The 22,414-nt window shown below is 46.4% G+C and overlaps 1 long non-coding RNA gene across 2 annotated transcripts in view; it reads right to left on the bottom strand.

Annotated features, from left to right (window-relative positions):
- Nucleotides 1-5,394: 5,394 nt before the first annotated feature.
- LOC103348125 (uncharacterized) overlaps nucleotides 5,395-22,414 on the bottom strand; it is a 221,776-nt gene continuing 204,756 nt past the window's right edge. For both annotated transcript variants that reach the window (XR_011389319.1, XR_011389322.1), the window contains exon 7: nucleotides 5,395-6,965. This is a non-coding gene — a long non-coding RNA (uncharacterized lncRNA). The remainder of the gene's footprint in view (nucleotides 6,966-22,414) is intronic.

The raw sequence follows: 22,414 nt of genomic DNA, 5'->3' as shown, positions 1-22,414 counted from the left end.
GCAAAAGAGAGGCAGGGGTCCTTGCCATCAAGACTTTGAAAGATTACAATTATATGTGAAGGGGCTCCAAAAAGCTTACAGAAAAATGGAACTAGAAAAGTTTATTTTGGTGCAAAAAAAGTTTTGAAATCCATACCTAGCTTTTTCATCATACGTGTTTTCCACAGACTTTCTGATCTACGTCTGCCCTCCCAAGCAGTCTGATGTGGTGGAAATGAATGTTCCATAATCCAGGCATATCATCTCAACTCAAAACGCTGCATGATTGTAATAATTAAGGTGACCACCAGGGGCTGATCTCACACAACGTTTCTATACTCAAAACCTGCAGTCTCCACCGCCCTGTTTCTGACTATTGAATTCCATCCAAACCGTTTTCCCAGAGCTGACAACATTTGAAATTTTCTAATTCATCCCCAGCATCTAACATCACCAGATATGGTCGACCCTTCCTTTGAAACTGTTGCACTTATGCCCACTGGGCAGTGGTCCAGCAGAGGTTTGTACTTTTTTTTTTTTTTTTTTTGACAGGCAGAGTTAGACAGTGAGAGAGACAGACAGAGAGAAAGGTTTTCTTTTTTCTGTTGGTCCACCCCCCTCAAGTGGCTGCTATGGCCGGCGCGCTGCGCCATCCGAAGCCAGGAGCCAGGTGCTTCCTCCTGGTCTCCCATGCGGGTGCAGGGCCCAAGCACTTGGGCCATCCTCCACTGGCTTCCCGGGCCCCAGCAGAGAGCTGGACTGGAAGAGGAACAACCGGGACAGAATCCAGCACCCCAACCGGGACTAGAACCCGGGGTGCCGGCGCCACAGGTGGAGGATTAGCCTAGTGAGCCACAGCGCCAGCCAAGGTTTGTACATTTCTAAAAAATTATTTATTAGAAAGACAGAGTTAGAGAGAGAGAGAGAGAGAGAGAGAGACAGGAAGGGAGAGACAGAAAGAGAGATCTTCCATTTGCTGGTTCACTCCCTACATGGCCACAACAGCCTGGGCTAGTTGGCAGCCAGGAGCCAGGAGCTTAATTCTGGTCTCCCACATGGGTGCAGGGGCCCAAGTACTTGGGCCATCTTCTGTTGTTTTCCCAGGCCATTAGGGAGCTGAATCAGAAGTAGAGCAGTCAGGATGCAAACCAGCATCCATGTGGGATGCTGATGTTGCAAGGGGCAGCTTTAACCTGCTGTACTACAACACCTGGCCCCAGTTTGTACAATCTCAAGGTTACCTTTTTGTGCCTTTCCATAACTCAGACAACATAAGTTGATCAGCTACAAAGTGTGATTTATCCTTCACTGAAAATTTATCCTTCACAATATCCACTATGAGGAGTAAAGTCACATTTTGAGTGATTTTTTGAGTGAGTGGGATAGTATTCAATTTTATGTCTTAGAAGAGGCTAGACTAGCTGGAAAAATAAAGAGGCAAAAGGGATGCATTGATAAAAGTCAATAGGAGGGCTGGCACTGTGGCATACTAGGTAAAGCTGCACCTGCAGTGCCAGCATCCCATTTGGGTGCTAGTTCCAGTCCCAACTGCTCCACTTCCAATCCAGCTCTCTTCTATGGCCGTCGAAAGCAGTGGAAGATGGCCCAAGTCCCTGCTCCCATGGAAGACCTGGAAGAAGCTCCTGGCTTCAGATCAGCCCAGCTCTGGCCTTTGCAGCCATATGGGGAGTGAACCAGCAGATGGAAGACCTCTCTCTCTCTCTCTCTCTCTCTCTCTGCCTCTCTGTAACTGGCTTTCAAATAAATCTTTTTAAAAAGATAATAGGAGTGAAAAATCATCTAGAATGTTCTTCCCATCTCATTTCTTCATCAAACCAGCTAATTTAAGTGTGTGGGTAATCTAGAGGGGACACAACACAGAATAAAATTAGACTACTTAATGTTTTCTTAAATGGAGGAGGAAAAATTCTACAGATATAAGAATCACCTGAGTTTGTAAATTATGAATGTCCAGGCCTTAAAACACATCAACTATGTAAGTGTTCCTGGGGTTAAAGGCCAGGCCCTGCACAAGGGTGCTACAAAAAGTTCATGGAAAATGGAATTAAAAAGTAAGTTTACTTTGATTCAAAAAATGTTTGAGATCCATGCATACGAAGCATCTTTAAAAAGTTTGTGGAAAACCATAATATCAAAAAACTACACAAATTTATTTAAAAATTTTATACCACAATAAACTTGTTTTAATTCTATTTTTCCATAAGCTTTTTGAAGTATCCTTGTACATTTGCAAAGTAGCCCCAGGTAATTCTAATGACAGCAAGAGTTGATAGTCTCTCATCAAGCTTCTATGGGCTTCAAATACTTCACAAACATTTGCTGAAAATAATTTGTAAAATGAAGAAATTGAGCAAGCTTCTAATGGCAAATTCTAATAATTCCATGACAAAATATGATATTTTTTGCATATGTAAAATAATTTCCGGAATGTAAGCTATTTAGTGCAAGAAGCAAACAACATCGAGTCAACACTCAAGTAGATCAAGGAAATCATTTCTCCACCCTTGGTGACAACTGAGAGCCTTGAGGCAAATACAGAATCACAAACTGAAGCTATCTGAGTTTGGGTTATGCCTATGGCATTGGTCCACTGCAGATGTTTTCAGCTTACTTGGGTGTAATTGTTCACAGTGGGTTGGAATAGGCTGAAATGAAATATTTTTTTTGTTTTCTTCTATATTATGTCATTCCAACTTTACACCTTGAGCAACACATAATCTCTGAACTAACAAGAAATATGTTTGTCTCCTAGTGTAAACTCTGATCAGAGATTAAGTTCAAGATTATATATATGATATATATGTATATCATCTATATAAAGGGCTGTTGCATGATCTCTGTAGTTGAGATATGAGTGAGTGAGAGATAAGATACCTTCTTGGCTACAACTAAAACTGACCTTGGGAAAAAATGTAAATTCAGATATTTCCCTGCCCAGGCCTTTGTAAGCTTTTGTTTTTCTCACTTACAGAAATTTGGAACTCTCTTTTAGATTTAGTTAAATGTCATTAATGAGCATATTTTTAGAAATTGTGTAGCCTTGATGCATAGTGAGTTTTTATTCTCTCTCTCTCTCTCCTTTTTAAGGTTTTTAAAAGCCAACCAAATCATGTACCTGATAAAAGTAGGCCTAGGGATGCAAAGGTCAAGAACAAGCTAATCGAAAAGCCAGAGACATCTATTTGGCTTTAAGAAGATAAGAGTTATTACAAAGACAGAAAATCAAAGTTCAGCTTTTGAAACATGAAATGGAATATTTGAGTCTGAGCAAGATAGGAGACTTGAAAGCCAGGCATTGTTGGGAAAGGATTTTCTAAATTATTTTAGCTCCCTCCGGCAGTTCTAGAGGACTAACGGGAGGGAAGAAGCAACTCTTTTTTTTTTTTTTTTTTTTTTTTTTTTTTTTTTTTTTTAAAGATTTATTTATTTATTTGCAAGTCAGAGTTACACAGAGAGAGAGGCAGAGAGAGAGAGAGAGAGAGAGAGGCCTTCCATCCAATGGTTTACTCCCCAGATGGCTGCAATAGCCGGAGCTGCGCCAATCTGAAGCCAGGAGCCAGGAGCTTCTTCCGGGTCTCCCACACGGGTGCAAGTACCCAAGGACTTGGGCCATCTTCTGCTATCCCAGGCCATAGCAGACAGCTGGATTGGAAGAGGAGGAACCGGGACTCGAACCAGCGCCCATATGGGATGCCGGCGCTTCAGGCCAGGGTGTTAACTCGCCGTGCCATAGCACCAGCCCCAGAAGCAACTCTTAAGATGGAATATTTCCAAGCAGAAAGCTGCCCCCGGGAGATAACTATATTTAAAGAGTAAGAGGTTGAGTTAAGGGTATTTTGATTTATTGGATTGAAGACCCCACCCCGCCCCCGCTACTCCGTGGGGTGGGAGTGTGAGAAGGATCATGTCTGCCCTAGGAAGCACAGCCGCCGCATTCTCTTTGTGTGCGTGAATGATGATGGATGAACATTCTCAGCTCTAAACAACTGCCAGCTTTAATCTGAACTGAGACCTATTTCTGCCCATGAGCGATAAGGAGAAAGGCCACGCTCAAGTGGCAATCCCTCGCTATCTGTGTGTAAAGATAGCAGCAGGAGCCACGCTGTAGGACACAGCAAGAGCTGTCTGGAGGGGAAGGAAGGCAGGGTTTCGTGGACCCCTCAGAAGGAGGAATCTGAAGAAAACCCAAACTGTGACATCAAAGGGTCTGTCGCTGATGGGGAAACGTTAATTATGTGGGACTCTTTAAAAGTAGCTAATTCTGACCTGGGCTATGAGGAGTCGAGGGATCAAGATTTGCTTCCTAGACTCTGTTGCTGAAATTAACATGAAAGATGGTGACACATCCCCAAATATGAAAGAAACACAAAGCAGTTACATATTAGGAACTAAAGAAAATCCCAGAGAAGCTCTCGCTCTACCATCAGGAAAGAGAAAGACTCACCTAGATCCCTACCAGGACCCTAATTCACAGGACCCATCAACAAAAAGTATCAGCAACTGGTTCTGTCTTACTGCCAAATATTGATTTCTGATTCTAGAAATCTCAAATTAATCTGAGGATTAATTTAATTTAGCGATGAGAGATATCCTTTCAACAAGTATGGACTAAATGATTTTTCTGTGCAAGACACTATGCTAAATGTTTGGGAACACAGAAGTGAATAGGCATGATCTTTACCCCAACATAATGTGTAGTCTTGCAGGATTGAGAATCTTAAGTACCTAGTTCAACAGAACACAGCCTGGAAGGTAATGATGGGTGTAAGATGCTGAGGGAAGGAAATGACCTACTTGCTAAACATTCCGGAAGCAGCCATGGGAAGGACAGCATTTCTTCTGGCCTTTCACTCCGAGATAGACCTGAGGGGCTTGGAGGAGAAGGGGCTTGGGTGCCAGGAATTATATAGGAGATGTCACAGAGGACAAGGCTACACTAGAGAGGAGAGACACCCCTGCTATACTCATCCACAGTTTCATGACCAGAAAGCCCCAGCTGAGGGGTAACTTGGTCTTTTTATAAAATCTCTTCAATGTTTTATACTGTATTAATATATCATGATAATATTCATTTTTTTGTCTTTGAAATCCTAATGAATACATCCAAATATAGATAACAGACCTAGTTTATAAATGAACATATTCAAATATAGAAAGGACCTGGTTTGTAATCTGTCCTATTTTTAGATAGAACCAAACAACAATTGTTGATATGACCAAACACCAAGTCAAGACAAGAAATGTGTACTAGACATTTAAAGAGATTGCGGACACATAGAATTTTTTGCCAAGTGTACAGCCAGTGCCTTCTAGAAAAATAAGAAGGTGGATGTTCAGTTTGTATGTAAGCCACCAAGTTAAAGATTCACCACATACCACACTAAAAATCAATAGCTGGTACAAGCTGGTACCTTGTATTTGTTTCTGATATGAGAAGCTACACACACCCACTATTAACAAATAATGACATGATACTGTGAGTGAATACCCAAGGAAGCATGCTAGTGCTGCTGAGGCACACCCTTTCTTCATGCTAGTTATTATCATGGCTCTTCCCGGAGACACTTTGGAATTCTCTAGACCAGTAGTTCTCACCTAGGGGCTATTCTGTCCCAGGTGACATTTGGCAGCATGTTCTGTTGTTATAGCTGGAGAAGGGGTTACTGACATCCCCTGGATGGAGGCCAGGGATACTGCGCTTGTAGACACAGGACAACTGCCCGCAATGAATTATCTAGCCCAAATGTCCGTAGTGTGAGGATGCTAACCCTGCTCTAGACTACATACCACTTGGCACAAAAATAGCACTGGAAAAGCAGAATCCCTCTGTTCTCTGAACTCAAGTCCCAAGTAAATTATGGAGATATGGGGTACGATCGTTGTACGGGAATCCAGGACCACCCTAATCTTGTGGCTGCCAGGCAGAGAGGGTAGTGGACTGAATTCAAATCCTTATTGGGCTATTCGCCAAGTAACCTGTGTTTAATCACCTTATACTTCAGTTTCCCCATCTGTAGAATGGAGATAATAAATGTAACTGTCTTATAAGGTTGATATAATGTTTAAGCAAACCCATGTTGGATGCTTAGTACAGTCTGGCCCAAATTTATACTGTAAAAGTATAAATTTCTTTTATCATTGTTATCATTATTACTATTATTTGGCACAAAAAAAGTAAAGATTTGTGTTTATCTGGATCAGTTTCCACAACCTCAATCTTTATAAATACAGTATGATTTCTGAATATCGTCTAAACTATCATTTACTCAAGATTCTTCTTCAAACTGTCACACTCTGTGAAGGTCTTTTGTGGCTTTTGTATCTTGAGTTGTGTTTTCCTAATATGCATAGAACAAAGAAGTGCTCTTAAAGTGAAGCTTTTTGTATGTTTCACCTAAAATCATCTCACACAGTCCATTGCTAGGGATGCAGCAATGTCTGAGAACCACAGGTGTACAGAAGCCCAAGTGTGGAAAGGAACTTAGCTGTCCCACCCCTTTCTCATGGACTGCGGCCATTCATTTAGCTAAGCCCACCTCCTATCTAGGAAATTAATGCCACATTTTCTCCTCTCCAGTTGCCTTCCCAACCAAAAACTGAGCATGTGACCTTGGCTTCACCCATCGGACATGCTCCTGCCTCAGTCTGCATTGGAAGCTGGTGACCAGAAGACTCAGGCATGGAATCTTCTCAGTTCCAACAGAGGAGATCCAGGGACTTGCAGGGGCATCACCTGGGCGTCAGGGTAGCAGTGACTTTCCTCACTGGTGCAGTTTTGCTGAATGATTCCTCGTGCTGCTCTTGACTCTGGAAACGATGCTACAGCCTTCTCTATAACACAGAGAGCTAATGAACATTGCTTCGAAAGTCCTTCCCAAAAAGAGAAGGAATGGAGGGACGGCACCCACTTGAGTACTCGTGCTTCAGCCAAGGTGGCCAGTTGCTGTTGAGATCCAGCCATTTGTCTTGGAGTAGAAACAAAAAAATACTATTGAGTCCAATTTTCAAGAGAAACAAGATTTCTGGTTTTTATATAAAATTGACATGCAGCCAATTAAAACAAACAGAAAAACCACTAAGTAGGCCAATATGAATGGGCACATACTTGTTAGCTAGATTCAGTCTTCAGAATACCTGCATACAAAGATGCTTTGTGGAAAATGGAATTGAAATACAAGGGGGTTTTTTGATGCAAAAAAAAAAATGAAAATTCTTTCATACAAGGAGTCTTCAAACAGATCATGGAAAATGTGTATTATGGAAAAACTATACATGGTTTTGAAATATTTTGCACCAAAAGAAACTCTTAATTCCATTTTCATGAACTTTTTGATATCCCCTCATGTAAACTCGGGGATATTCTTAAATCTTTTCACTCCTCCCCTGCTCAGTGAGAGGCTTACTTGAGAGAGAGGTTAAAGCAGCCTTATCTTTGCCCAAAAGGTCACGTTAGTAAGACTTCAGGACTCCCAGCTCTCTACTAGCTTTCCAAGTAGAAGCCCATTGTCCTGAGTCTCACCCATGTCCCTGTGTCCCTGTATTTTTGCTCGTGTTGTCTCATCTCTTGTTATCAACCCCACCTTGCCTGCCCCATCCCACTTTTCCTTCTTAGCCCTATCCCAGGGTCAACTCCTTCTGGAAGCTTTTTTTTTTTTTTTTTTTTTTAGATTTATTTATTTATTTGAAAGGCAGAGTTACAGGAGACAGAGGCAGAGAGAGAGAGGGTTAAAGCCCCAGCCTGAAGTGCTGGCATTCCATATGGGCACCAGTTCCAATCCCAGCTGCTCCTCTTCCAATCCAGCTCTCTGCTATGGCCTAGGAAAGCAGTAGAAGATGGCCCAAGCCCTTGGGCCCCTGCACCCACGTGAGAGACCTGAGCGAAGCTCCTGGTTCCTGGCTTCAGATTGGCGCAGCTCTGGCCATTGCAGCCACCTGGGGAGTGAACCAGGGGATGGAAGACCTCTCTCTCTGTCTCTACCTCTCTCTGTAACTCTGTCTTTCAAATAAATAAAATAAATCTTTTTAAAATCATAATTGTAAATACAGTGGGCTATTTAAAAAAAAATCTGTTTCTAAAAGAAGCCTTGACTACCAGGAGAGGTTAAGAAACATGAGCTGTCTGTTAAAAAGTGAAGTGTAGCGATCGTGACTTCACCTTTGGCAGCCACATCTTCCATGACCTATTAGTCAGCAGGTAATTTATTAGCTTCTTGTCCTATTAATCATTCGTCTGTTATCGCTGTGCTGTTGACATCTATTACAGTTTTCTATAGCCTGCCCTGAAAGATAGCTTAGGATTATTCCTGAGAGCTGGAGCAGGCTGCAAAAAAAAAAAAAAAAAAAAAAAAAAAAAAAAAAAAAAAAAATTCTTTGCGGAACCCTATGACATGGTCTCTGTCTTGTGCCACCTGTGCATAGCCAGAGCTCAGACTCTGGGTGGAGCCCCCACCAGCTACGGCCCCCAGGACACCGAATGGCCTCAAGACTAATAGCTTTCAGCGTGTGCTCTCCTCATGGAAAGCTCAGAGTTTGGAGCTGGCTGGTAACATGGAGCCAAAATATGAGGAAGTTCAAGAGACAAGGAGCTCTTATCGTGGGCATCTTAATCATTCAGTGCCCTCATAAAGTAAAATCTAAGTTATAACCTGTGATGGGAGAGGCCATCAAAATCCTAGGAGCCTGAAAAACAGGGAGCTTGCCTCTTGCTTCTGACCTGCCTCCCCTGGAGCCTTGAAATGGGAAGTCTCACATAAAAGCATAATTTTCATCTTTGCTTTAAAAAAATAAATGCTCTTAATTAGCTTTATTTTTTATTCTAGCATTGGGCAATAGTTCATTCCATAAAACAGAATGGATGTTTGTGGGGAGCAACTCGGACTAGACTAAGTTACTGGAATTAAGACTTATTCTATGCATCTGCTCTCCCACAATATGGCCCTGGGAGAGGAGAAAACAGCTTCTACGCAGCTGCCTCCAGTTCAACCAATAAACTGTAGGACCTGCTCCTGATTGGAGGAGAGCAGCGTACTCGGCGTTGTGGGTAGCAGAGTTGGGATTGGTGGAAGAGGACTATAAAGGAGGAGAGAGACAACATGCACGAGGAACATCTGAGGGAACATCTATCTGAAGGAACACCTGAGCAGCCCCCGAGAGAGCCGGCCGGCGGTGTGCCGCTCCCCCGCGGAAGTGGGGAAAGTGGCAGGGGGAACCGCCCTTCCACGGAGGTGGAAGGGTCGGTAGCCAACCCGGGAAGAACCAGCAGCAAACCCGGGGAGGGCCGAGCAGACAAAAGAACAACGCAGGGTCCTGTGTCGTTCCCCCGCGAAGAGGGAGAGCGACAGATGTTCATGAAACAAAAAAAATATTCTTTTGCATGTTAATACAGGCGAGGCTTACCTTAGGCAAATTTTTGAAACCAAGAAGAGAATGTCTTGTACTGATGCTATATATTTTAATAAAAACAGGCTAGGTAGATGTTCCAGCTGGGACCACGCAATCAGAGTGACCTCAAGATGGCAGGAGATTCAGCAGGCCCCTGGCCACCCCTTTGCTTTAGAGTTACACGCACAGAAACCCAAAAAAGAGGAAGTGACTGCTTGGAGTCACCCAGTTAGTGACAGAGAGCAGACCATGTGGAGAGGGCCTGGGAGGCCTCATGGTCCCCAGAGTGACCTCATGAGCAGCCTCCTGGCTCTCCCCAACCCCAATCAAGCTAACCCTCCTCTCATCAAACCTGTTTATACAAACTTAATTAATTGGAAAGATTCCAAATCAAATGAGCCAAGAAATGATTGCTTCTACTATTCCTATGATACCTATGCTCCTGCAAACCTGTGAGGTTTTTTTTTTTTTTTTTAAGAAAGCTTTTATTTAATAAGTAAAAAATTTCATAGGAACAGCTTTTGGAATACAGCGGTTCTTCCCCCCATACCCATCCTCCCACCCCCACTCCAGTCCTACCTCCTACTCCCTCTCCCATCTCATTCTTTATTAAGATTCATTTTTAATTATCTTTATATACAGAAGATCAACTCTATATTAAGTATAGATTTCAACAGTTTGCCTCCACACAGACACATAAAGTATAAAGTACTGTTTGAATACTAGTAGTACAAAATTAATTCTTATAGTAAAAAACATTAAAGACAAAGGTCCTATATGGGGAGCAAGTGTACAGTGACTCCTGTTGTTGATTTAACAATTGGCACTCTTATTTATGACATCAGTGATCACCCAAGGCTCTTGCCATGAGCTGCCAAGGCCATGGAATCCTTTTGAATTTACCAACTCCAATCTTATTTAGACAAGGCCAGAGTCAAAGTGGAAGTTCTCTCCTCCCTTCAGAGAAAGGCACCTCTTTCTTTGATGGCCCCTTATTTCTGCTGGGATTTCACTCACAGATCTCTTTCATGCAGGCCATTTTTTCCACAGTGTCTTGGCTTTCCATGCCTGAAATGCTTGTGAGGTTAATTTTGAAGAATAAAACATATTGTGGACACTTGGCTCTCTTCATATGACTCTTGGAACTAGTCAACATGCTGACCACTTTCCTTCCTGCCTTTCTAGGTACCACATCCTCCTAATTTCCCTGTGGCCTACCTGCTACTCCTCTGCTTCCAGGGCTGTCTCCCCGCCTCGCTCCATCCTACAGGTACACCTAAGGCTGGCTCCAGGGTCCTCTGCCCTCCACTCCCATCCCCTTGCCTTTCCTCTCTCTCACTCTCCAGCAGGCATCACAACCTGGTTTATACTGCACATCCGCTCCGTGACTCCCAAATCCACCTCCAACCCACGCATTCACATCCAACTGCTGCTTTGACACCTCCGCCCGAGTGTCTAACAAACCTCAAAGTTAACATGATTGAAGCCAAACCCATTAGCCCTTGCTCCACAACTTCTGCCCTCCACTAAGTCTTTTTCGCTTCTGTGGCAGCATCATCTTCGCCCCAAGAGCTTCTTTTTTTTTTTTTTCACTTTATATTTGAAAGGCAGGGAGGGAGAGATGAAAAGAGAGAGTGAGACAGAGGGTGAGATGTTTCATCTGTTGGTTCAGTCCCCAAATGCCTTCAACAGCCAGAGCTTGGCCTGGCCAAAGCCAGGAGCTGGGAACTCCATCCAGACCTCCCATGCAGGTGGCAGGGACCCAAGTGCTTGAGCCACAGTCTGCTGCCTCCCAGGGTGCTCATTAGCAGGAAGTTGGATCAGAAGCAGAGGAGCTGAGACTTGGTGATAAGGGATGCTGACGTCCCAGGTGGTACCTTTTCTTTTTTTAAAGATTTATTAATTTCTTTATTATTTGAAAGGCAGAGTTACAGAGAGGCAGAGGCAGAGAAAGAAAAAGAGAGAGAGAGAGACAGAGAGAGAGAGAAGTCTTCCAACTACTGGTTCACTCTCCAAATGGCTGCAATGGCCAGAACTGGGCCGATCCAAAGCTGGCAGCCAAGAGCTTCTTCCAGGTTTCCCATGTGGGTGCAGGGGCCCAAGAACTTGGGCCATCTTCTGTTACTTTCCCAGGCCATAGCAGAGAGCTTGATCGTAAGTGGAGCAGCTAGGACTCGAACCGGCACCCATACGGAATGCTGGCACTGCAGGAAGTAGATTTACTTGCTAAGCCACAGTGCCAGCCCCCTCCCCCAACTGTACCAGATACCTGCCCCTTCACCCAGGAGCTTACCCCCAAAATCTGGGACAGACATCCTTGATTTTGTGTTTTATTTCTCCCCACATTCAACCCATCAGCAAATCAGCTTGGTTCCACTTAGAATATGTTGCATTACTAAACTGCTCCACAGTCCAACCCACTTGTATCTCTCCACTGGTCTAGCACGACAGCTTCTTGATGTGTCTCGTCTGCTCTGCCCCCTTCCCCGCCCCTCCCCCACACCCATCACCCAGGCACAGCTGGGCATCTTTAAGGCACTGACTCAGACCGCGCCACTCTCTTACCTGAAGCTCTTTGATGATATCATCAATGTCTGCACATGAACTCCGACCCGCTCACCAGGGCCTCAAGGCCCTTCTGGGTCTGTTTCTGCCTCTTCCTCTCTTCTCTCACCGCTCCCTCCATCCACCCCAGCATCCAGTCGGGCAGATGGACTGAAGCCTTTCCTCCTTGGGACTTCCGCCCTCTGCCTGAAGCTGCTTCCCCGTCCTGCCCGTGACTGCACCATTCTTGTTCCTCAGCCCCAGCTCCTCTCACACAACACACACACACATACACACACACACACGCCTCTCCTTCCACCTCCCTTACACTTGGCATCCCCTTTCGCTTGCCTTTATGTCACTGGTTTATCTGCCACAGAACTGCACTCCTTACAATCTGTAATTATGCTATTTCTTTATGTGGTTGTTACATTTCTCCCAGCAGAATATAAACTGCATGAGGGCCCAGGCTTGGCCTTGTCACCTCCAAATGTGCAGTGCCTAACGGAGCTCCTGGCACATAGTGGACACTCAATAATGTATCTGTTAACTCAGTACATAGTGGGTTAAAAGGTATCAATGAATCTCTTAAAAGAAGCATAGAGGAGGCCGGCGCCACAGCTCACTAGGCTAATCCTCCACCTGCGGCGCCGGCACACCGGGTTTTAGTCCCATTCGGGGCTCCGGATTCTGTCCCGGTTCCCCTCTTCCAGGCCAGCTCTCTGCTGTGGCCAAAGAATGCAGTGGAGGATGGCCCAAGTGCTTGGGCCCTGCACCCCATAGGAAACCAGGAGAAGCACCTGGCTCCTGCCTTCGGATCAGCACGGTGCGCCGGCCGTGGCGGCCATTGGAAGGTGAACCAACGGCAAAGGAAGACCTTTCTCTCTGTCTCTCTCTCCTCTCTCTCACTGTCCACTCTGCCTGTCAAAAAAAAAAAAAAAAAAAAAAAAAGAAGCATAGAGGGCAGTGCCGGCGCTGTGGCTCACTTGGTTAATCCCTGCAGCACCAGCATCCCATATGGGTGCCGGGTTCCGGGTTCTAGTCCCAGTTGCTCCTCTTCCAGGCCAGCTCTCTGCTGTGGCCTGGGAGGGCAGTGGAGGATGGCCCAAGTCCTTGGGCCCCTGCACCCGCATGGGAGACCAGGATAAGTACCTGGCTCCTGCCATCGGATCAGCGCAGCGCTGGCCGTAGTGGCCATTTGGGGAGTGAACCAACAGAAGGAAGACCTTTCTCTCTCCCTCCCCCTCCCCCCCCTCGGTCTATAACTCTACCTGTCAAATAAAAAAGAAGAAGAAGAATCACGCAATCACTTACACACATACTCATTCTTTGGGTGTGTCAGTGAGAAGCCTACTCTTCCTACCATGCGCTGGTTTAAAATGAGAAAATCCCATATGCACACACACAGCTACACACACATACACAGAGCGTCCAGCTACACCATCCTTTTATTCAAGGAATGTTTGCATCAATCGCATTCCTGCTCAAGAAATATTTTCCTTCCTTGGAGTTTGTGGTGACAAAGTCTGGCCTGGCATAGAGAGCCTTGTCAAGAATTCACCCCTTCCAGTCAACTCATTCAGCAAAGGCACCTGGGGAGAAGGCTGTCCTAGGTGAGCAGCGCCATACTGAACTCTGGGAGGACCTGGCTGCTGCCCTTGGGGGTGCTCCTGCGGTGTGAAGCTGTGTGAACCAGGAACGGGGTCAGGGCTGATGCAGTCGGGGGCAGCCTGACTCTCACCAGGCCCTGGGTTCCGCTTGGGGGTGCTCCTGCGGTGTGAAGCTGTGTGAACCAGGAACGGGGTCAGGGCTGATGCAGTCGGGGGCAGCCTGACTCTCACCAGGCCCTGGGGTCCGCTTGGGGTGCTCCTGCGGTGTGAAGCTGTGTGAACCAGGAACGGGGTCAGGGCTGATGCAGTCGGGGGCAGCCTGACTCTCACCAGGCCCTGGGGTCCGCTTGGGGTGCTCCTGCGGTGTGAAGCTGTGTGAACCAGGAACGGGGTCAGGGCTGATGCAGTCGGGGGCAGCCTGACTCTCACCAGGCCCTGGGGTCCGCTGCGATTTTCGTCTGCCTTTTGTGTCATCACTTTCTCGGATGAGTCTCCTAACGGCTTGGTCTTCTTACCCAGCTCCAAGTGCACTTCCAGGCCCCAGCCTCAACTTCCTTTCCCTTTGTACCTGCTCTGCCTTGGCCAGTCCCCCTCTGCCAAGCCTCTAGCATTCCGCTGTGTGATGTGACCCGTTAGCCTCTGATTCCCGACTTCTCCGCCATGCCTTCCCTCTCCTTCCTCTTGCCCTCAGAGCCTTTCCCTTGGGGGCCCTCTGGCGCCCCTGCTTCTGTGTTTCCCTCCTAATATACCTCTTTCCCTGACTTCCCCAATGCTGAAGATGCCAGCACCAAGCACCTTGGCTTCTCTTTGATAATCTCCCCTTTGCCACCATCCAAGTGCAGACATTCTCTTCTAGATGAATTTCACAGCCTCCTTCCAAATCCTACTGGCCCTGAACACACACCAGCCTCTGACCACCTCCTGTGTGTTTGGCAGTGGCATTCACGGTTCCAAATGCTGTCCCCGTGATACTCTGCCCTACACCCCTGTCACACTCCTGCCTTTCCATAATCCTAGAGTAAAGTTCACACCCTCACAGAATCTTTCTTTTGGCAACTATTTTCCTTTCCTGAGACCAGCATTGTGCAGTGGGTGAAGCCACCACCTGTGACTCCGGCATCCCACATAGGTGCCAGTTCAAGTCCTGGCTGCTCCCACTTCCTATCCAGTTCCCTGCTGATATGCCTGGGAAAGCAGTGGAAGATGGCTCAAGTCCTTGGGCCCCTGCATCCACATGGGAGACCTGGATGAAGCTCCTGGCTCCTGGCTTCAGCCTGGCCCAGCCCCAGCTGTTGTGGCCAATTGGGAGTGAACCAACAGATGGAAGATTTCTCTCTCTCACTCTCTCTTTCTCTCTCTCACACTCTCTCCATAACTCTTTCAAATAAATAAATAAATAAAATTCTTTAAAAACCTATTTCTCCTTTCCCAACTTCCAGAACATACTTTGTCTATTGAAGGCATTTGGTACTTTAGTGATATCCTGGTTTCCAAATGCATCTGTTAGTGTCCTATTCCATGCAAGCACATTTGAGCTCTTGGAGAACAAGCAACACTCCGGTTTGTTTTTGTTTATAATTTTTTACTTTCTCCTCGCCTCATGGCACCTAGCACAGTGGTATGACACCCCACGTTTTGCCATCAGCTCACGTGTATGAATGAACAAGTTCTGGAATTCTGCAGGGTAGCCCAAAGCCGTGGCTCCTCTTCACAGAAAGGAGGACAGGCAGCCATGCCCGCTGGCCAGCACTAAAGCAAAGGTTACAACGACGAAGTCCATAGAGCACAGCAAGTCAGGAGTGGAAGCCTGGTGGGCTCAGGGCAGCTGTGTGAATGCCCGTGGTAGCGGCCAACCACAGACAGGTCGACCCACGAGGATGCACAGAAAGCTACACTGGGAGGGAACTGTTTGCAGGGAAGGGCAGGACATTCTTCTTAACCACCGCACCAAACACCCACCCCTGTCGCTCCCCCTCTTCACGGAGGAACGACACAGGACCCTGCCTAGGCTTCATATCCGAGTCATGGCACCATTATGTTGCTCCCCCTCTTCGTGGAGGAACAACACAGGACCCTGCGCTGTTCTTTTGTCTGCTCAGCCCTCCCCGGGTTTGCTGCTGGTTCTTCCCGGGTTGGCTACCGACCCTTCCACCTCCGTGGAAGGGCGGTTCCCCCTGCCACTTTCCCCACTTCTGCGGGGGAGCGGCACACCGCCGGCTGGCTCTCTCGGGGGCTGCTCAGGTGTTCCTTCAGATAGATGTTCCTTCAGATGTTCCTCATGCATGTTGTCTCTCTCCTCCTTTATAGTCCTCTTCCACCAATCCCAACTCTGCTACCCACACGCTGAGTACGCTGCTCTCCTCCAATCAGGAGCAGGTCCTGCTGTTTATTGGTTGAACTGGAGGCAGCTGTGTAGAAGCTGTTTCCTCCTCTCCCAGGGCCATATTGTGGGAGAGCAGATGCATAGAATAAGTCTTAATTCCAGTAACTTAGTCTAGTCCGAGTTGCTCCCAGTTGCTCCCCACACACCCCTTCACCCAGGAGCTTACCCCCCAAATCTGGGAAAGACATTCTTGATTTTGTGTTTTATACCATCTGCTGGTTCACTCCCCAAATGGCCACAATGGCCAGAGCTGGGCCAGGCCAAAGCCAGGAGCTTCATCTGGGTCTCCATTGTGGGTGCAGGGTCTGAAACACTTGCATCACCTTCTGTTACTTTCCCAGGTACATTAGCAGAGAGCTAGATCAGAAGTGGAGCAGCCAGGTCTCGAACTGGCACCCATATGGGATGAGTCCTTGAGTTGAGTCCCCTAAACTCAGGGACTCAACTGTCTACTCACAGCCTCTGCACTTGTATTTCCTCCTTCCCCTCCCATCCTCATCTCTCTCCTTTTTCCCTTCTCTGTCTTCTCATGCTTCCTGATGCTGCTCCTTTTGTCTGTCTGGAGTGGACAGCTTCCTCTGGCCACCCTACCATCATATTCACCTTTATTTAGCAAGAGCATCCTAGTTTACTCTGGGCAGGCTCTCTCCCCCCATCTCATTCCAGGCTGTTTGGGGGGTTGGGGAAGAGATGAGTGACTCATCTCACAGCTCTGAGGTGGACAAGGTCCCAGTCCTCAGAAGCTCTCCCCAGTTCAGAGAGGGGCGTGAGTCCCAGTTTGAGACAGAGAAATCAGACCAGGTTGCACATTTAAACTCATGGGAAAGAGACGCTCTCATTCTTTTCACTTGTTTTAGAATTGGGAGAATGAAAACGGCAGTTCACTGGCAGACACTTTACCCTTGAGACAAGGAATTCCTCTGAGTGAAGAGAAAGCAGCTCTGAGAGGGAGGGAGGGAGGGAGGGAGGAAAGGGGAGGGAGAGAGAGAGAATGAATGAATGAATGAGTCCTGGTATACATCTGGAGTAGCTGAATCCAGCTGTGCTGCCTTTTTAAGTTATATGAGCCAAACAGTTCCTTGTTTGCCTAAATTATTTTGAGTTAGAAAATTCAGTCACTTATAACCAGAGTCCTACTAGTTATACCTTCCTATACCCAACTTGATTAAAGATTTAGAGATTTAAAATCTCTAAATTTCGAGATGAAATCCAACTCTTGGATTTATACAGTGAGCAACTTAATGTGGTTACACCCTAAATTATAGCAGACATCAGCCTATAACCCAAGCATGTGGCTTTTCTGCCATAAAACTGATCTTTTATTTCCCTCCTTGAAAGTAAGACTCTGGGCTGGCGCCGCAGCTCACTAGGCTAATCCTCTGCTTGCGGCACCAGCACCCCAGGTTCTAGTACCGGTTGGGACACCGGTTCTGTCCTGGTTGCTCCTCTTCCAGTCCAGCTCTCTGCTGTGGCCCGGGAAGGCAGTGGAGGATGGCCCAAGTGCTTGGGCCCTGCACCCCATGGGAGACCAGGAGGAAGCACCTGGCTCCTGGCTTCAGACCAGTGCGCTGCTGTCGCTCCCCCTCTTCGTGGAGGAACGACACAGGACCCTGCGCTGTTCTTTTGTCTGCTCGGCCCTCCCCGGGTTTGCTGCTGGTTCTTCCCGGGTTGGCTACCGACCCTTCCACCTCCGTGGAAGGGCGGTTCCCCCTGCCACTTTCCCCACTTCCGCGGGGGAGCGGCACACCGCCGGCTGGCTCTCTCGGGGGCTGCTCAGGTGTTCCTTCAGATAGATGTTCCCGGTGCATGTTGTCTCTCTCCTCCTTTATAGTCCTCTTCCACCAATCCCAACTCTGCTACCCACACGCTGAGTACGCTGCTCTCCTCCAATCAGGAGCAGGTCCTGCTGTTTATTGGTTGAACTGGAGGCAGCTGTGTAGAAGCTGTTTCCTCCTCTCCCAGGGCCATATTGTGGGAGAGCAGATGCATAGAATAAGTCTTAATTCCAGTAACAGTTTAGTCCGAGTTGCTCCCCACACGCTGCCATTTGGGGGGGTGAACCAACGGAAGGAAGACCTTTCTTTCTGTCTCTCTCTCTCGCTGTCTAACTCTGCCTGTCCAAAAAAAAAAAAAAAAAAAAAAAAAAAAGGTAAGCCTCTGAGGCTGTGCCCTTCATTTCTTGTAAGCCCATAGCTCAGCACAGGATCCTCACATGGCAAAGACACCGGGAATACTTGTTCACCTGTTCACAAGTTAAAGAGGCAATTTTCCTTTTTTAATAACTTGTAAATTTTTATTGAAGAGGCAGAGGGGCAAAGAAAGAGATATACAAACAGACAGAGCTTCCATCCATTGGTTTACTCCCCAAATGCCTGCAACAGTAGGGCCAGACCAACTCAGTGCCAGGAGCCTGGAACTCCATCGAAGTCTCTCATGTGAGTGATAGGGATCCAAACCCTTGAGTCATCACCTGCTGCCTCCCAGAGTGTGCATTAGCAGGAAGCTGGAATTCGGAACAGAGCCAGGACTCGAACCCAGGAACTCTGAGATGGGATGCAGGAATCTCAAGGCGGGTCTTAAACATAGGCTGAATTCCTGCCCTCATTTGTCAATCATTCTCGATTTTAGGGATCAGTGATCATGAGAAAATCCTTGATGGCAGTATTTTGCTCTGTGAGATTACTGCTGGGAGGTGAAACATGTGAATTTCAGGGTTTTCACTACTGGAAAAGTGCAGGAGCATAGAAATATAACACTTCCAGCAACCATAATCCTTTCCTGCAGGTTTCAGGATTTTTTTGCCTAAACAACGAAAAAAGGTTTTCCAACCAATGACATTTATGAAGTAGTCATTGCATGCGGACACTGGAGATTTGTGAAGCAACAGACCTGTTTCTGCTCTTGGGAAATTTTTTAGCCAATGTAGAGGGAAACAAAAACCATAATAGAAATACTAACATTGGCTTTTGTTTATGTGAGGGAAAATACCACTCCAAAATCAACTATAATCTATGTGTTCTATCTAAATGATGCTACATAAATTAAATTCATAAATTAATTCATTCTCACTAGAGCACATGCTTATTTTTTATGTTATTTATAAGTATAAAAATAGGTAAAATTAATCATGTACTTGATGCTAATTATCAGCATTTTCTGTAACCCAATATTTTTAAAACATTATGCAAAATATTGACTTTTCAACATGTAATCAATAAAAAAAGACACTTAAATGAAAGATCCTGGTGAACAAGACCCCAGCAGAAGGAACAGGCCATCAAGGAGAGAGGCGCCTTTCTCTGAAGGGAGGAAGGAACCTCCACTGTGATACGGCCTTGAGTAAACAAGTTCAGAGTCAGTGAACTCAAGGGGCTTCCATAGCCTGGACAGCTCATGGCAAGAGCCTCGGATGATTGCTGACATCATAAATAAGAGTGCCAATTGTTAAATCAACAACGGGAGTCACCGGGTACATGCTCCCCACATAGGATCTCTGTCCTTAATGTGTTCTACTATGAAACTTAAAAACAACACTACTAGTCGAACAATACCCTGTACCTTGTGTGGTAGTGTGAGTGCAGCCTGTTGAAATCCTTGCTTAGTATATACTAAGTTGATCTTCAGTATATGAAGGTAATTGAAAATGAAACTCGATGAAGGGCGGGATGGGAGAGGGTGTGGGAGAGGGGAGGACCATGGGAGGGAGGGAGGTTGGGGGGGGAGCCACAACAATACAAAAGTTGCACTTTGTAAATTCACATTTATTAAATAAAAAAAATAACTATATAACAAACAAAAAAAAGAAAAAGAACTTAATACTTTACCCTTTTAGTATTTTTTATGTTCTACTTAAAACTATTGGTTGAACTCTGTAATTAATACACAATTACTCTTAGGTGTTTAATTAATGCTATAACTAGTACTCAAATAGTATTTTACACTTGGTGTTTCTGTGTGGGTGCAAACTGTTGAAATCTTTACTTAATATATGCTAAATTGATCTTCTGTATATAAAGATAATTGAAAATTAATCTTGATGTGAATGGAAGGGGAGAGGGAGTAGGAGAGGGGAGTGTTGTGGGTGGGAGGGAAGTTATGGGGGGGGGAAGCTATTGTAATCCATAAGCTGTACTTTGGAAATTTATGTTCATTAAATAAAATAAAATATAAATATTTAAAAAATGCAAAATATTGACTTTTCAACATGTAATCAATAAAAAAGACACTTAAATTTTGGGAAGAGGTACTGAATCTTCAAAACATGAAGTATGTTCTACACATAATTTTTGTGCCCATATTTTCATGCAATTACTAGACAATTTAAAAATTACATGGCACACACTGCGTTCCTGTGGGGTGGCACTGGCATAGGGAGAATAAACCAGCAAACACACACACAATCCAGAAGTGATGAAACACTAGCATCCGCCAGGACAGAGAATTCCGCGGGGGGATGGGGAGGAACTCCCCCGGAGGGGGCGCCTGCATAAGGAAACTCCTGCCTGAATAACGAAGATGGGGTAAGAAGAGTGAGGGGTGGCCAGAGCTCCCCAAGTGAACACGAGGACCCATGGGGAGCGGGGAGGCAGAACCTTCTCAGCAGGGAGGAGCCTGCGCCAAGCCCCTCCTGCGCGACAGACCTGGGCACGCTGGAGGAACGGGCAGGATGCTGGTGGCTGAGCAGAGGGGCTGGGGGAAATGACACACACGTGGAAACATCCTACGCGTTTGACTCCTGCCCCCAGCCAGACTCTCCCTGAGGACACGCCTATCTGATTATTACCACGCGAGAAGCACCCCATACACTTCCTGCAGAATGCCTGTCCGCGGGAAAACTCTGCCGCATTTCTTTAGTAAGCCACAATGGGAAGATATTTTGAAGCACCTGCTCACAACATGCTGCCATTACCTCAGGCCAAGTTTGTACACTCCAGAAAGTGCTATGGCCAGGAAACCCGAGGATGGTTCTCTCTACATATTCTCAGCCTCTTGGCTCTTCTACTAACTAGCTGGCTGCCGTTGGGTAAGCCATGTGGCTTGTCTGGACCTGAATTTTCTAATCTGTAGAATGAAAGGGGTTATCTAAATGCTTTTTCCCCTCTAATCCTACAAGTCTATTTATACACACCCTATCTTCCACACCTTCCCAGTGTCACAGTAACAAGAGCATTGCATTTGTCAGGTTTTACAGACTTTAAAATCCTAGGTGGAGCTGGCGGGTAAAGCTGCTGCCTACAGTGCCAGCATCCCTTATGGGCGCCAGTTTCAGTCCTGGCTACTCCACTTCTGATCCAGCTCTCTGCTATGGCCTGGGAAAGCAGAAGATGGCCCAAGTCCTTGGGCCCCTGCCTCCACATGAGACCCAGAGGAAGCTTCTAGCTCCTGGCTTCAGATTGGCACAGCACCTGCTCTTGTGGCCATTTGGGGAGTGAACCAGCAGATGGAAGACCTCTCTCTGTGTGTAAATCTTTCAAATAAATACATAAATCTTTTTTTTTTTTTTTACAGGCAGAGTGGACAGTGTGAGAGAGAGAGAGACAGAGAGAAAGGTCTTCCTTTGCTGTTGGTTCACCCTATAAATTTTTTTTTACAGGCAGAATGGACAGTGAGAGAGAGAGAGACAGAGAGAAAGGTCTTCCTTTGCCGTTGGTTCACCCTCCAATGGCCGCCACGGCCAGCGCACTGCGGCCAGTGCACTGCGCTGATCTGAAGGCAGGAGCCAGGTGCTTCTCCTGGTCTCCCATGGGGTGCAGGGCCCAAGCACTTGGGTCATCCTCCACTGCACTCCCGGGCCATAGCAGAGAGCTGGCCTGGAAGAGGGGCAACCAGGACAGAATCCGGCACCCAGACCGGGACTAGAACCCGGTGTGCCGGCGCCGCTAGGTGGAGGATTAGCCTATTGAGCTGCGGCACCGGCCTAAATACATAAATCTTTAAAAACAAAAACATCCTGGGAGCGCTGCAGAAGTTCCTTTGCTCTTGATCTGCAGATACAGCTCTATCAATGGAAAGAAGGTGGAGAGACAGGGTCTTTCCCCACAGGTGTTTCTCAATGGGGGTGGGGGACACTGTTCGCTCAAGGGATGGAATAATTCTTTCTTAGGCAGCAAAGTCCCATATGGTATGGGATGTAGGTTATCCTTGGGCTGCTCTCTGAGCTCTACCCTGCAGCCAGCATATGCTCCCAACTCCATGGGCAGCATCAGCATTTAGATGAGCCACACAGATCCAAGAGATGTAAATAAATGTGACCAATGTAGTAGAGAGAGCTATCACACAGCACTGTTATAACTTAATAATCACTAAATATTTATAGTGTTACCCTCCAACACTTTTTGTCTCTTCCCAGACAGTTCTCTTTCTCCTCTCTAAGCCTCCAACATCACATCCTCCCAGGCCCTTCCTACCTTCCCCACTGCTGTAGCCAGAAGTGACCCCAGCTGCCTTCCTAGGGACCCAGACAGCTGGGGGAGCCATTTCAGTCAAATGGAATCTC

This window comes from Oryctolagus cuniculus, chromosome 6 (genome assembly GCF_964237555.1).
Source record: "Oryctolagus cuniculus chromosome 6, mOryCun1.1, whole genome shotgun sequence".
Classification (NCBI taxonomy): domain Eukaryota; kingdom Metazoa; phylum Chordata; class Mammalia; order Lagomorpha; family Leporidae; genus Oryctolagus; species Oryctolagus cuniculus.
Note: the sequence above shows the minus strand (reverse complement) of the source record. Positions and strands in the feature narration are given on the sequence as shown.